Source organism: Anolis carolinensis, chromosome 1, assembly GCF_035594765.1.
Source record: "Anolis carolinensis isolate JA03-04 chromosome 1, rAnoCar3.1.pri, whole genome shotgun sequence".
NCBI lineage: Eukaryota > Metazoa > Chordata > Lepidosauria > Squamata > Dactyloidae > Anolis > Anolis carolinensis.
The window spans coordinates 213,663,430-213,678,399 of record NC_085841.1 but is presented as its reverse complement, the minus strand read 5'-3'; the positions used below and the strand labels follow the sequence as shown (position 1 = coordinate 213,678,399).

Genomic DNA, 14,970 nt, shown 5'->3' with positions numbered 1-14,970 from the left:
ATATGGCAGTGTCCATACTCCATTATTTCCAGTCCATACTCCAGGAAATAATGCCCAACTACTCACTGGAGGGAGGGATATTGGAGACAAAGATGAAGTACTTTGGCCACATAATGAGAAGATAGGAAATTTTGGATAAGAGAATGATGCTGGGGAAAATGGAAGGAAAAAGGAAGAGGGGCTGACCAAGGGCAAGATGGATGGATCGTATCCTTGAAGTGACTGGCTTGACCTTGAAAGAGCTGGGAGTGGCAGTGGCCGACAGGGATCTCTGGCATGGGCTGGTCCATGAGGTCATGGAGAGTCGGAAATGATTGAATGAATAAACAACAACATATGGCAATGTAGACGCATATAATCCAGTTCAAAGCAGATAATGTAGATTGTCTGTTTTGATGATCAGGATTATGTGGCCTTAGTTGGCTTTGAAGTGGGAGGAGGTACCTGTAGTCTCCTGATTTTGGTGGACAGCAGCTCCTATCTTACACCATCACAGGCTATGCCAGTTAGGACGAATGGGAATTTGCTACGACAACATCTTGGATAGCCACATGTTTCAATCCCTGCTTTAAACAAATATGGGAAATTATAGAAAAACAGAATATTTGCATACTATAAATTATAATGACTATAGGGAATTTGCAGGTGTTGTGATAGTTTGGCTCTGGAGAAAAATAATGGGACTGTTTATCATGGGCTCTTTTAGAACTGGCTAGTTAGAGTTATTGGAAACCTGATGCTGGATCAAATGGAGCATTGGTCTGATCTCTCACATATCTTCTTGTTGGACAGAAAGCTAAAGAGATATTTTGGCATAATTTAAGTAGTAGATAAATGACCCAACACCCCCAGTCCCAGCCATCATGCCCAGTAGTTGGGGATAAGGGAAGCTCTAGTTCCAAACAACTGGGATACATTGGTTTACCACATTCAAACCTATGCAATATGGTATTGTGTTATTTCCCATCCTGGCAAATATAGATTGGGCGGAAAGGCATTTATTGTTCAGTGCTAAAAAGCTCATAGTATGGATGATGAGATGCTGTTGTTGTTGTTGTGGTTGTGGTTGTTGTTGTTGTTCTGCAGTGCTCTACACTGACTGTTAACTTCTTACGTTTCCTCACTGCAAACATGGCTTTTCCTTATATGGTGTAGAGAAAAGAACTATCAAGCAGCTACAGCAAAAGCCATTAAAGATGTTGGAGGTTAAAAGCAATGTGGCCTAGTGTGCTCCTGCTCTGAAAGATTGCTTAATAAAAATGAAATTTCTCATGTATTGCCTTTTTGATGACTTCAGAATCAAGCTTGCTCAAAGAGTTCCTTTTCTTTGAATGTCGGCATGACAAATTCAGCTTGCACCCTATGTTAATATTTCCTTCTGTGAGTCCCCTTTGTCTGTAGAGTGTTTTCCACAAGGGCCTGGGTAAGATGGATATATATTTTGTTAATAATTATGTCAACAGGGAAGTCTCTAATATGAAATCCAGTGAGGCAGCTGCCTCAGGCTGTGTCAACTGAGGGAGATTGAAGAGACAGAAAAGTATATGCCCAGGTGCCTCCTGCACACCATCCTAAGCTTCCCTGCTGCTCCCAAATTCAGTGGAAAATGGGGTCTTGTCACCAGTGTCAAACTAAGGGTACATCTATAGTGCAGACTTTTAAAAATAGTGATTCCATTTTCATTACTGTGGCTCAGTGCTATAGAATCATGAGATTTGTATTTTAGTGAGGCACCAGCACTCTTTGGCAGAGAAGGCCTTGTAAAACTGCAGCACTCAGGATGCCATATAATTCAGCCATGCCAGTTAAAGTGGTGTCAAACTGCACTAATTTTGCAGTGCAGATGCAGCCTAAGGCTCAGGTGAAGTTTGGTACATGGAATGGAAGAGGTACTATTTTATCCTTGGAGTCAACCAACAAAAAGTTTCCAACTGCCCTTGTCTTCCAGTGATGCACACTCAAAGGAATTATTGTATATACTCGAGTATAAGCCAACCCGAATATAAGCCGAGGCACCTAATTTTACCACAAAAACTGGGAAAACTTATTCACTCGAGTATAAGCCAAGGATGGGAAATGCAGCAGCTACTGGTAAATTTCAAAATAAAAATAGATACCAATAAAATTACATTAACTGAGGCATAAGTGGAGTAAATGTTTTTTTGACTATTTACTGTATTTCAAAGAAAAACAGTAAGCTAACTGTGTAAGTGCATAAGTAGGGTCAACAAAAACAATATGGTATCAACAATAACTTTATAATAATCATCATCATTATCATCATCAACATAACAACAATAACTTCCTTTGTATCCTGCTCTATCTATCTCCCCATGGGGACTCAGGCTGGCTTCCAGCATAGTAACAGGCAAACATTCAATGCCTATATAAACAATGCAGGGCTAGATATAGTTCTATAATTATATATGCTAATTTCACATTTGCATTTCCCCCCTAAAAAGTTTGCAAATCTTCTCTCTATATATGTGCATAAAATTAATGTATACATATAGGTAGGTACAGATATACAGGTACATGGAAATCTCTAGATATCTATATGTATATAGGATTTGCAAAGACCTGCAAACATATGAGGGGAAAATTCATATATTAAATTAATGTATTTGTAGGGGGAAATCTATATATTATTTACAAGCTTTGGGGCATGCATTTGCCCAAGGAAGAAATGCAAGCAAAGCCCTCCTAAAAACAACTTTGGCCTTTTTTCGCCTCCCCTTTCCCACTTCTTTTATTTCTCCCTCTTTCAATCTCTAAAAGTAGCCAGAAAAGGCTTTTTAAAACTTCCCTCCCTCTCCCAAAAAACCCCACTCTATTTTTGTTTCCTTAGGAATAAAAAGAAATACACACCTTCTGTTGCTCTCCTTTCCCTCCCTTTTGATTCAAACGTTCTTGCAATAATAGTAGTAATAATAATAATAAATCCTGCAAATTTGCAAGAGTCTCTCTTTTTCTTCCCCTCCCACCATGCAATCTTTTTTCTTTTTCCTGGCTTGCAAGAGGTTCTGTCACTCACTCTCCTTTCACTTTTAAAAACATTTCCTCCTTGTCCCTCGCTCTCTTAAAAAATAAGATAACTCCAGCCTGGGAGGAGAAGCAGAGAAGGGAGGTTTTGGAAAAGAAAACATACTGTGGCCTCCAGGCTCTGCTGCTGGCTTAACCTTGACCCAATTATAAGCCGAGGGAGGCTTTCTCAGCCCCCAAAAAGAGATTTTAAAAACTCGGCTTATCTTCGAGTATATACGGTAAACTGAATGTGTAATGGGATTACCAATGTGGATGACGTATACACAGATGCATTTAGATGCATCCCCTTAAAAGGGACACCATGTTGATCCTCTAGGATCCTCTAGGTTATCAACCTGGGGTCCCCAGATGTTTTTGTCCTACAACTCGCAGAAATCCCAGCCAGTTAGGATTTCTGGGAGTTGAGGGACAAAAACATCTGGAGACCCAAGTTGAGAACCACTGCTCTAGGCCAAAGTCCTATGGAATACAACTGGAACAGGAATAATAATAATAATAATAATAATAATAATAATAATAATAATAATAATAATAATAAACAACTTTATTTCTATCCTGCCCTATCTCTCCAAAGGTGACTCAGGGTGGTTCACAATATATAGCAGCAATCATTCAATGCTGTAAAATCCATAAAGTAAATAAACCATAAATTAAAAATAACAAATTAGACATCAACATCAGACAGTAGTGGTACATTACAACAAATTAAGCATCAAGGAACTAACATTTCATGTTTTGACAAATAAACATTTAAAAACAAAATTTAAACATTGAGACTAATAAGAATTAAACATTAAAATTTAAAAGCCAGAATAACAAGCCATTTGTTGTTTTTGCAAAGTAGCTCCCGTTAGTTTTTCAGTTTTGATTTTTTATCCTGTAAAGAAAGTATCCAGTTTTACTTTCTAACAATGAATAATGGTGTTTTGATAATTTGGTCACAGATACTTTTATGGGAAATAACTTTTTGTTTAGATTTTATAGCCAGTAAAAAATCTGTTCCCAGGCCTCAACAGCTTTGAAGATAAAGATTTATATAAGGAGTTTATGATCTGCAATGGAAGACTGATCCCATCCTGGAGTTATATTTCAGTGGATTGGTTAGTATCAGTCCTAAATCTATTGCACTGGAGTGGGAATTAATTTTGTGTAATGATGCTATTGCACAGGGGGAGATCTTTATAATGCAGCAAAAGGAGGTTGAAAGCAGAAGGTTTTTTGTATCTAGAAGAAAGTCTTGGCCATTCAAGAACAGAGATGTGGAAGATACCCAATGCCATTTTTGAGATGCTTGGGTCAATGTTGTCATGTTCCCCACTTGGCCTTTTTTAAGTGCAGAAGGAACCATTTTGCAACAGGAAGACAACAGGAAGGTGGGTGGGAGTGTAGCTACAGAAAAGTAAAATGAAACAATTACCTCCCCCAATAAGAAATCTCTCCCCTTTTCATCAGTTGAGCATTTAAAAAGGCAATTTCAGCAGCCAAAGAAAAGCAGTAGACAAATTTCCCAAGGAAATGAAAACACAGCAAGTAGCAAGGACCTCTTAACACTGGACTAAATAGCCCCATTTTGGTGTTTTTGGCTGGGGCTTGGCCGGAGCTTGATGAACACCATCAGACTATGCAAGGCAGGCCCTGCCCACATTTCTCCCAAAGTGGAGGGGAAGTGTCAAAGACACTTCCTTCTCCACCCCGGGGGAAGAAAGTGGTTTTTGGATAACTCCGATGGAGCTACCCGCACTTTCCTCCCCTTTTCCTCATATGATGGGGCCGAGCTGTGGCGCAGCTGGCTAGTAACCAGCTGCAATAAATCACTACTGACCAAGAGGTCATGAGTTCGAAGCCCAGGTTGGGTTAAGCCCCCGACCATTAAATAGCCCGGTTTGCTGTTGACCTATGCAGCCCGAAAGACAGCTGCATCTGTCAAGTAGAAAATTTAGGTATGCTTTATGCGGGAGGCTAATTTAATTAATTTGCAACATCATAAAACTGCCAGCAACATGCCAGAAAGGAATGAGGAAATACAGTCATTATTGCACGGGGAAGCAACAGCTCCCCCTGTGGCCGGAATCGTGAAGCTGGAAATGTTAAATGCCTCTGTGTGTGTCTGTATGTTGTTTGTCTGATGGCATTGAATGTTTGCCATATATGTTCATTGTAATCTGCCCTGAGTCTGCTTCGGGGTGAGAAGGGCGGAATATAAATACAGTAGAGTCTCACTTATCCAACATAAACGGGCCAGCAGAATTTTGGATAAGCGAATATGTTGGATAATAAGGAGGCATTAAGGAAAAGCCTATGAAACATCAAATTAGGTTATAATCTTACAAATTAAGCACCAAAACATCATGTTATACAACAAATTTGACAGAAAAAGTAGTTCACTTTGCAGTAATGCTATGTAGGAATTACTGTATTTATGAATTTAGCACCAAAATATCATGATGTATTTAAAACATTGACTACAAAAATGCGTTGGATAATCCAGAACGTTGGATAAGCGAGTGTTGGATAAGTGAGACTCTACTGTACTGTAAACAAATAAATAAATAAGGGCCGTAGGGCAATGTGTGTTGCCACACCTTGCTGCCCTTTCTCTCATCTGGTGGGGACAGGGACAAGGCACCAAAGTGCCCTGTCTTACCCCCACCATATGATGGGGAGAAGGAGGGAGGCCATGCAGGGCACTATGAGGCACTCCACGCACCTTTCCTTTCACTGGCAACTGCTGGTGCCATGGCACGGGCTGCGTAGGCCACGTGAAAAGGTCCTTGGATGTGAAGTTTCAATATCTTGCTTTCTTTGATGCTTGAAATTTGAGGACTCAAGTAAAGTTTCATGAGAAAAATTGTCATTTGGAGAGGCATCCCCATTTTGGTCCATCCAGACTCCATAGGTATAAACCTGAATATGGAGCATGACTCCTGAATCAAGAATCATGCCACAATAGTGGCAAAATGTCACAATTGAAAAATCACTGTCAAGAGAGAGAAAAGACAGAATAAATTAGTGATAGGTGGGTAATATTTTCCTGCTCTGAATCTTTATATTTCTTGCATTAATATTCCAGATTATACCACCAGTTTTTACCTTTGTGAACTTGATATAGACACAGAGTCTATTCCCATCCCAATTTGCACTTCCAAAAATTTGCAGCACTTTATCAGTCACCTCGTGTTTACAATATTTATATGGTGCACCTTACCCGGTCTACTTTTACAACCTCTCAGTTTTAATCCATGTTTTTATTTGTAATTGTCATTGGTTTTTATTGGCTAATGTTTAAATTTTTATAATTGTGCATGTCTTTTGTCTATTGTTGTTTTATATTGCTATTGTTTTTATTTGGGCTTGGCCCCATGTAAGCTGCCCTGAGTGCCCTTTGGGGAGATAGAGGCGGGGTATAAAAATAAAGTTGTTATTATTATTATTATTATTATTATTATTATTATTATTATTATTATTATTATTACCAGTTATTACAAGGTTGTTGCTGCAAGTGGAGTTACCAATGGAACAGGAGAGGAGGAAAGGGCTCACTGTGAAGGAGGAGATAATTCATTATAGAAGGACTTCTTGAACAATTATCATGCTGAAATATCAAGGAAAAGAGAGAGGGCTACAGAACATTCAGACTATGGCCACAAAATGTTTATTTCCCCTTCCCAGAAAATTATTTGTTCAGCTGTACTACCTAAAAAGGTACATTATAGATGCTGTAGATGATATCTCAGAGGAAGACAACAGCAATCCACCTTTGAGTATTCCTTGCCTAAGAACATTCTATTAAATAAATAGGGTCACCATATGTTGACCTGAAGGCATAGATACTAAACAACCCTCCCTTGTTCAACAGGTGGAAACAATGCCCACCAACCATAGAACAGAAAGCTATAAAAACATATACTGGTTTCTCATCTGGAGGAGAAAGGATGTATGGATATGGTGAAAAACCCTAGTGAAAAAATTGACCCATCAAGATTTTCCACATGTTGGTGGTATTGTTTATTTATTTATTTACATAACTTTTTCAAAAACCTTTTTGTATAAAGAGCACCACTTTTGTGGAACAAAAAAAAACCTCTTTGGAAGTTTTTCCAACATCTTATCTTATCCTACCCTGAAAAGTGAACATGAGGGAGAAAACTATTTAAAGTTTGGCTCCACACTATTTAAAATATCGTATTTCCCTGTCTGACCCAACCCAACTTCGAAGATCCTCAGAGAGCTTTTTACGTCGACCAACCACCATCACATGCTCATTTGTTGAGGACACAAGAGAGAACCTTTGCAGAGACTGCTCCTTTCCTTTGGAATTTCCTTCCAGGAAAGGTCCCATTAGTCCCATCCCTTGCTCTCTTTATGTCAGCAATTAAGACCTTTGTATTTACGCAAACATCTGATTGATTTTTAAATTACATAGTGGAATAGCATGAGGGCTGTGCAATAACTTTTTATCCAGTTTGTAGTTTTAATCATGTTTTAAATATATTTTGAGTGGTATGAATGATTTGTGTTAAAAAAAATTAATTACAGTAGAGTCTCACTTATCCAAGCTAAACGGGCTGGATAAGCGAATATCTTGGATAATAAGGAGGGATTAAGGAAAAGCCTATTAAACATCAAATTAGGTTATGATTTTACAAATTAAGCATCAAAACATCATGTTATACAACATTTGACAGAAAAAGTAGTTCAATATGCAGTAATGTTATGTTGTAATTACTGTATTTACGTATTTAACATGAAAATATCAAGATATATTGAAAACATTGACTACAAAAATAGCTTGGATTATCCAGAAGCTTGGATAAGCGAGGCTTGGATAAGTGAGACTTGGATAAGTGAGACTCTACTGTAGCTTTGAGTTTCAAATTTTGTAAGCCACCTTGGGTCCCTTGATAGGACAAAGTTATGACATAAATTGAATGAATGAATGAAGATGCAGGATTCTTCACTGTACCATCAGGGCAGATTGAACTGTGTGGTGCTGGGAAATTTTACATTCTTATCAGGGCCATTTTTGTGCTTTTTCTGCATGATTACTTTGATGGTGTTTTACAGTGTTGTAGATGATTGGCAGTGGGATTGATTGTTGATGTGTGGTGCCCGCTTTTGCTACAGCCAGCGTTGTGTTTTAGGCCCTGTTGCTGTTTTGAAGATGTAGGATCATGGCATTTTGCTAGTGGTGGCAATGATATTACAACTGCCCAGCACACGTTGACATAATTTAGAAAATTTAAATGCTGTCAGCAACTTTAATTAGTCATTATTCCCAAGCTAATCTTGTTTCACTCGTAATCGGAATTCTGACTTGTGAAGGTAATGTATTAGAGTACGGGAAATGTAACTAATATAGAAGCAGAACATTCTTGCCTAGTAAAAGACATGAGATGGATATTGTTAGCTGTACGATTTGAGAGAAAGTGAAGGTTAGGATTTGAAAAGCGGGAGGGAACAAACCCAGCCTAACTTATGTCAGGGCATGGCTTCCATCAACCTTGAAATTAAACTTGTTTAGAGAGTACAAAGTGCAAATGATCAACAAAGGTGGCATGTACTAGCTGGCTTAGCATAATCTGAAAAATGTGAAGAGTCATAGATGAGAATTCCTCTTGCCCTTAGTTTGGTTTTATAACAGTGTCACCCCCGAATGCTTGTTCATTTATGCCACTTTGTGTAGAGGCCAGAGAACTTGGATCCTGTACAATAAATGCAGAGGATTTATTTCAGCAGTATTCAACTGCATGCATTTCTTTAAAGATCTGACAAGCATTTAGAAGGCTGATGTCAGGGTGCAGGATTTGCTCTTTGTCCTCTTTGTAAATAAATTTAGATTTGTATTATGCATCTATTTATGTATATTTGGAAACCCTCCTGTCTGACATTTTATTTCCACAGTAGATAGAGGTGTTCTTTCAGATTATTTTGTCTGATTGAATTTAAGATCTGCTACTGACAGATTTCTCATCCATTTACAATCTGGGAGTGGTTTCCCCTCCCCTTTTTCTCCTGGGTGCAATTTTTGACTCCTTATCCTTTAGTAAAAGAACATGCAGAAGAACAAGACAGGCTGTTTCTCCTCAGTCTCCGAGCACAGGATCTGGATTTTTCAATGATAATTACAGCTGCTCTTTCTCCATAAATGTGTGAAAATGCAGCCATGAGGCGCCATGCGATCAATCAAGGTGGATCATTGCCCTTAATTGCTTCTAGCTTTAATTGCTTTAATTGCTTGAAGTACTTTTTGAGAGGCAAAGCAATGGGGAAAAATGCATATATAATACATTTAAATTACTGGTTGCTGATGCTTCAGTGTCAGTTAAGCAGTGAATTTACTTTGGTTTTTAGTCAGAACTTTAAAGGAGAAAGGGGATAGGATTCAGGACATTGGGTAGCTCTTTAAATTTTTTGACTAGAGAATCCATAGAATCCATATGGCCAGCTAGACTATATGTCTAGCTACCCTGGTTTCTCTTAGCTATTGTTCATACCGTCATCCCACCACATTAGTGATTTTGACTTTTGTGGACTGGATTATTCATGAATGTCATTACAGCTGTCTAGGAATCACTAGGTCCTTCAGGACGACTACAGCTGGAGGTTGACCAGCTGGAGAACCTGGAGAGAATATCTCCCTAGGAATCTCTAAGGGTCTTTCCACATAGCCATATAACCAAGAATATCAAGTCAGATGATCCACAATATCTGATTGAACTGGATTATCTGAGTCCACACTGATTCAATGTGGATTATATACAGCTGTGTGGAAGGGAGCCTAAGTCTTCCAGCACGATTCTATGATCATAGTCGAAAACAGAGATTCCTAGAAAGGTGTTCTCCCAAGTTAAGGAAAAACAGCTCTTTACCCCACAGTTTTTCACCTTCACTGAAATTCAGCAAATGTGGAGGGATGACTTACTTTAAATTAATACTTATCCACAACAGAGAGGCCTAGTTGCTACAGAGTACCCATGACAGGGCTTTCTCTGTAATGGCACCCCAACTATGAAACTCCCTCGTAAAGGAAATCAGACTAGCTGCACTTCCTTAGAGCTTCCAGTAAACAGCTACATGTGTAACATTGTAGGTACTGTGTTTCCCCGAAAATAAGACAGTGTCTTATATTAATTTTTGCTCCCAAAGGTGTGCTAGGTCTTATTTTCAGGGGATGTCTTATTTTTCCATGAAGAAGAATTCACATTTATTGTTGAACAAAAAATGAACATTTATTATATACTGTACAGTAGTTGTCATAACAAACCAGCATAACCAGACAAACTGTGGATCCTATCAAGAATTTCTTGTTACTACCATTATTTCCATGTACAACTGGTATGTACATTTACCAATCCTGCATGCTCTGGTGTTCTGTTTGGCAGGCGCTGGGCATGCTTCCAAACAAAAACTTTGCTAGGTCTTACTTTCGGGGAAGGCCTTATATTTAGCAATTCAGCAAAACTTCTACTAGGTCTTATTTTTCGGAGATGTCTTATTTTCGGGGAAACAGGGTAGCTTTCAATCCTTAAAACCAAAGGTGGACTTTCTGGTGGTTTTCACTCATGGTGGTTTTAAAACTATTGTTTACGAATTTAATCTGCTTTTAAATAATACGGTATCCGTCTTATCTGTTTATACTCAATGTTTTCAATAATGCTTTTATCTGTTGTGCAGAACATTGGGGACTCTGGGGAGGTGATAAATAAATAATACAAGCATGTAGAAAGGAAGTGCAAATTTTCCTACAAGCAAAAGGGAGGGAGAGAAGTTAGGGACTACTAAAGTATCAATGTGGCAAAGTATATATGAGCTGATTAAGAGAAAAATATGAGTTGTGTTGGATCTAACCAAAGGCCTATTGTGTTCAGCCTATTCAGGTCCCAGAGTAGTTTCACTTTATTATTCCTCAGATACATCCTCTGATAACTGCCTTTCCCATCATTACACATGTCACTTTAGAGAGGATTCCAGTACTAATTCTGGTATTCAGAGTGGTTTCTTATGATGCAGAGTGGTGATGAATTCATAGGGTTGCCTTATCTCAGGAGCTGAAATTGGTTTTCTACTTCTCATGGGCCATCTTCATGTGGGAGACCTGTAAATTCTTCAGTTTTGTGCAGCTAAAATCTGGTCAAGAGAAAGGAGTGTGTGCAAATCCCCAGCTCACCTAGCCAAGTAGAAGCTTGCTACAGTTTCTAAGATTTAATTGATCTGTGCTGCAAAAGACTTCATCACACAAAGCCACTATTCCATGCCAGTCACATGAGTCCCCCTGGGCAGATAGGGCAGACAACAAATAAAGTTTTATTATGTTATTTTTATAACAGACAGCAGATACATACTGGGATGAGCACCTTTATTATCATACTTCTGTTCATTTTCGTTATTGTGCTGCTTTGAGAATCCTTGGTACCATGATCACACTTCAGCATGCTCTTGTAACCTCACTTTGCTGCATTTGCACTGTTCTGTTTTTTTAAATTTTTTTAGCAATTTCAGCAATGAAAAGTAAAATAATGATAAATTTATTTTTTAATATTAAATAAACAGACAGCTCAGGAATAGCGAGGGAAAGAGGAGGAGAAATTAGCTTCCTGACATCACTTAACTGCCAGTACAGAAATGGAAGGGATCCGATGCACCCGTGTAGGTGACAGGAACATTGTGGGTTGCAAGCTATTAATGGGTTTTACTCATCAATAGCAAGTAATGAGTACATTTCTGGGAGGAGGATGACCAGCAGCAGTCTTCAATGGTGGTTTGCCTACCTCGTGTGATAAAGACATTCTGCGACTATTTATTTCCAGTCATCGTGATGTCAAGGGTCACCCTTCATTCTGTGCTGTACCAACTTTCTGGTTAGACGTAAGTAGCTTAGATTAAGTGTTTCTATCATATCTCCCTAAATAGTTGAGAAGAAATAATCTGCTAATTTCACAGTCCTTTTAGCTAAGAGTTCTGTTTTAATTTCTAAATATGGAAATATGTTCTGCACATGCATGTGAATGGCAAGCTGTGAGCAATTGTGGTTGAAACTTAATTCGTAATGTTTACTGACATCACCAAGGATCATTCCGGGTCTCAGGTTTTGATTCACAATCCTGAGAGCTTAGAGTGATCTTGAACTGGCAACCCTATGACCTAAAGCAAAACAAAACTATGAATATGCTTTGATGTAGATCCTATGACTGCAACACCATCATTCCTGTCCCCCCGCATGCTTTTTTATGAATCATTTTTGCCTGATAAAGAAGCCTCTGAGTTTTGAAAGTAATTGTCATGCATCTTGTACCTTTTGGGTGGCCAAAAAAGGTATCATCGCAATATACACATTGTTCTTTTGGCCAACACAGCCACTTCTGCCATTATCTTAGATGTATTGTTTCTCATATAGCTATTCAGTAGACTAAACACCAGCATTAAGCCAAGTTCTGGATGTGAACTTTGTCTTAAATTAAAATTAACCTTCAGCCTTCTACTCCATTTCAGGACTAATTTGATTTATCATTTCCTGCTGTGTTTTTTCCCCTTAATAGAATCATAGAATCATAGAATAGTGGAGTTGGAAGAGATCTCATAGGCCATCCAGTCCAACCCCCTGCCAAGAAGCAGGAAATCGCATTCAAAGCACCCCCGACAGATGGCCATCCAGCCTCTGCTTAAAAGCCTCCAAAGAAGGAGCCTCCACCACAGTCCGGGGGAGAGAGTTCCACTGCCGAACAGTCCTCACAGTGAGGAAGTTCTTCCTGATGTTCAGGTGGAATCTCCTTTCCTGTAGTTTGAAGCCATTGTTCTGCGTCCTAGTCTCCAGGGCAGCAGAAAACAAGCTTTCTCCCTCCTCCCTATGACTTCCTTTCACGTATTTGTACATGGCTATCATGTCTCCTCTTAGCCTTCTCTTCTGCAGGCTAAACATGCCCAGTTCTTTAAGCTGCTCCTCATAGGGCTTGTTCTCCAGACCTTTGATCATTTTAGTCGCCCTCCTCTGGACGCTTTCCAGCTTTTCAACATCTCCCTTCAACTGCGGTGCCCAGAATTGGACACAGTATTCCAGGTGTGGTCTGACCAAGGCAGAGTAGAGGGGGAGCATGACTTCCCTGGATCTAGAAGCTATATTGATGCATGCCAAAATCCCATTGGCTTTCTTAGCAGCCGCATCACATTGCTGGCTCATGTTTAATTTGTTGTCCACAAGGACTCCAAGATCTTTTTCACATGTACTGCTGTCTAGCCAGGCGTGCCAAAGTGAAGTATCTTTCATTTGTCCCTGTTGAACTTCATTTTGTTAGTTTTGGCCCATCTCTCTAGTCTGTTAAGATCGTTTTGAATTCTGCTCCTTTCTTTCTTAATGTGCCACGCTATATAAATTGACTTTTTATTTGAAAGGAAATGGTTCCATTTACCTTAGAAAATAAGGTAGTGTGTGTTGTTAAGGGAAGGAGGTGTGTGTATTAAAGTGTGTGTTTTGTAAGACTGATTTGATTTCTGGTTCATTTTTTTTACAAAGCAAGTATGAAGAAATGAATAGAGGCTTAGGTAAGTGAAAGTTTGATTGACTGGACAAGTGGTTATTCCACACATAGAGATATGACAAAAGGACACTATAAGACGGCCTTTACTAACGGGTTTCTCGAATGAGTAGTTGACTCAGGCACAGGCACTGCAGGCCTCAGACCCTAAAAATAGGTGCCAGGTGCCATGTTGTGCAGGCAGGGCTAAAATAAAACCAGCTGTCTCCATCGACTTGCTTGAGAGAAGGGAGAGGTGCTTGTTTCAGTGGAGCTGGTCTCCACTAGACTGCACATTCAGGGGACTGGGAACTTTGTCTTACAAAGAAAACCAAAAGGGAAAAAGTCTGTGCAGAAAGAGGACTATAAAAAAGAACATTTCCTTCCCAGTGAGGCAGCAGTGCTCTATCTAACTCGTCCTGACTGAGATCTGTACCCTGCAAAAAGTAAGTGGGTTTAATTTGATTTAACATATTTCATGAGGGAGACCAGCCCATCTGTTGGAGCAGTGGAAAGCAAACAGTTCATCTCTTAGAATGTGGCTTTGGCGTGTGGGTTTCGTGAAATTATGCACACTGTATAAACTGTTGAGCTGAGGAAGAAACCATATCACGTGTAGAATCTGAATTTTTCTTAGAATTGATCGCCAAAGTTAGTGGCAGCTAGAGGTGGTTTTTGGTGTCAGGTTGTAAGTTGCATAGGACTGACATTCAGCAACATCCATTATGGTATGCATCATTTAGTATGTTAAAAAGCCATTCCATGGCTTCAATGGAAGGTGCAATTGCAAATGCTGCCCCAATTCTTTACTGTTGTTTTAAGTAAACCTTAGGCTGAGATGCGTTCTATTATACCACACGAATAAGCACAATGGAAATTAATACCAGTGTCATTTGTTAGGGATTTTAAATTCTTGAGTGTTAAACATTTATTTAAAAGCAGCTGTCATTTCCATGCCAGCTCAAGTGGCAGCTTAGGTTAATATTTAAAGCTTACTACCAGAAAGAAGTTAGGCATTACTGAAAGGTACTGTTTATGATTCTGTACTGATCTAACCCAAAACATTTGAAGATTTGGTGGGGACTGAAAAGAGCTGTGGAAGTTGAAATGTCACTGTTTGTGACATGAGTGGTTTTGGAACATTGCAATAACACTACATATAGCGCGACTCCTGTGCCTGTGGTTTCATTTATCCACATCTGACAAGATATATATCCTCTCTGGGCATTTGGTAGGTTTTCCAATGTGATAAATTATATTTTTGGGCCAAAATCCTTCTTTTTCAAATTGCTGGAAAAGAGCTTTCACCTAACTATAAGGAAGAACTTCCTAATGGTAAGAGCTGTTTGGCAGTGGAATATGATGCTGCCTGGGAGTGTGGTGGAGGGTGCTTCCAGACAGCGTCAAAATGCGGATC

The 14,970-nt window shown here is 39.2% G+C and overlaps 1 protein-coding gene across 4 annotated transcripts in view; it reads left to right on the top strand.

Moving 5' to 3' along the window:
* Positions 1 to 14,970, top strand: part of xirp2 (xin actin binding repeat containing 2) — a 206,037-nt gene that overhangs the window by 96,031 nt on the left and 95,036 nt on the right. The window contains exon 1 of one of the 4 annotated variants that reach the window (XM_008115139.3): positions 13,480 to 13,999. The exons of the other annotated variants lie outside the window; for them this stretch is intronic. The gene's annotated coding sequence lies outside the window, so the exon portion shown is untranslated. Of the gene's footprint in view, positions 1 to 13,479; positions 14,000 to 14,970 lie in introns of those variants that run through there. 4 annotated transcript variants of the gene reach the window in all.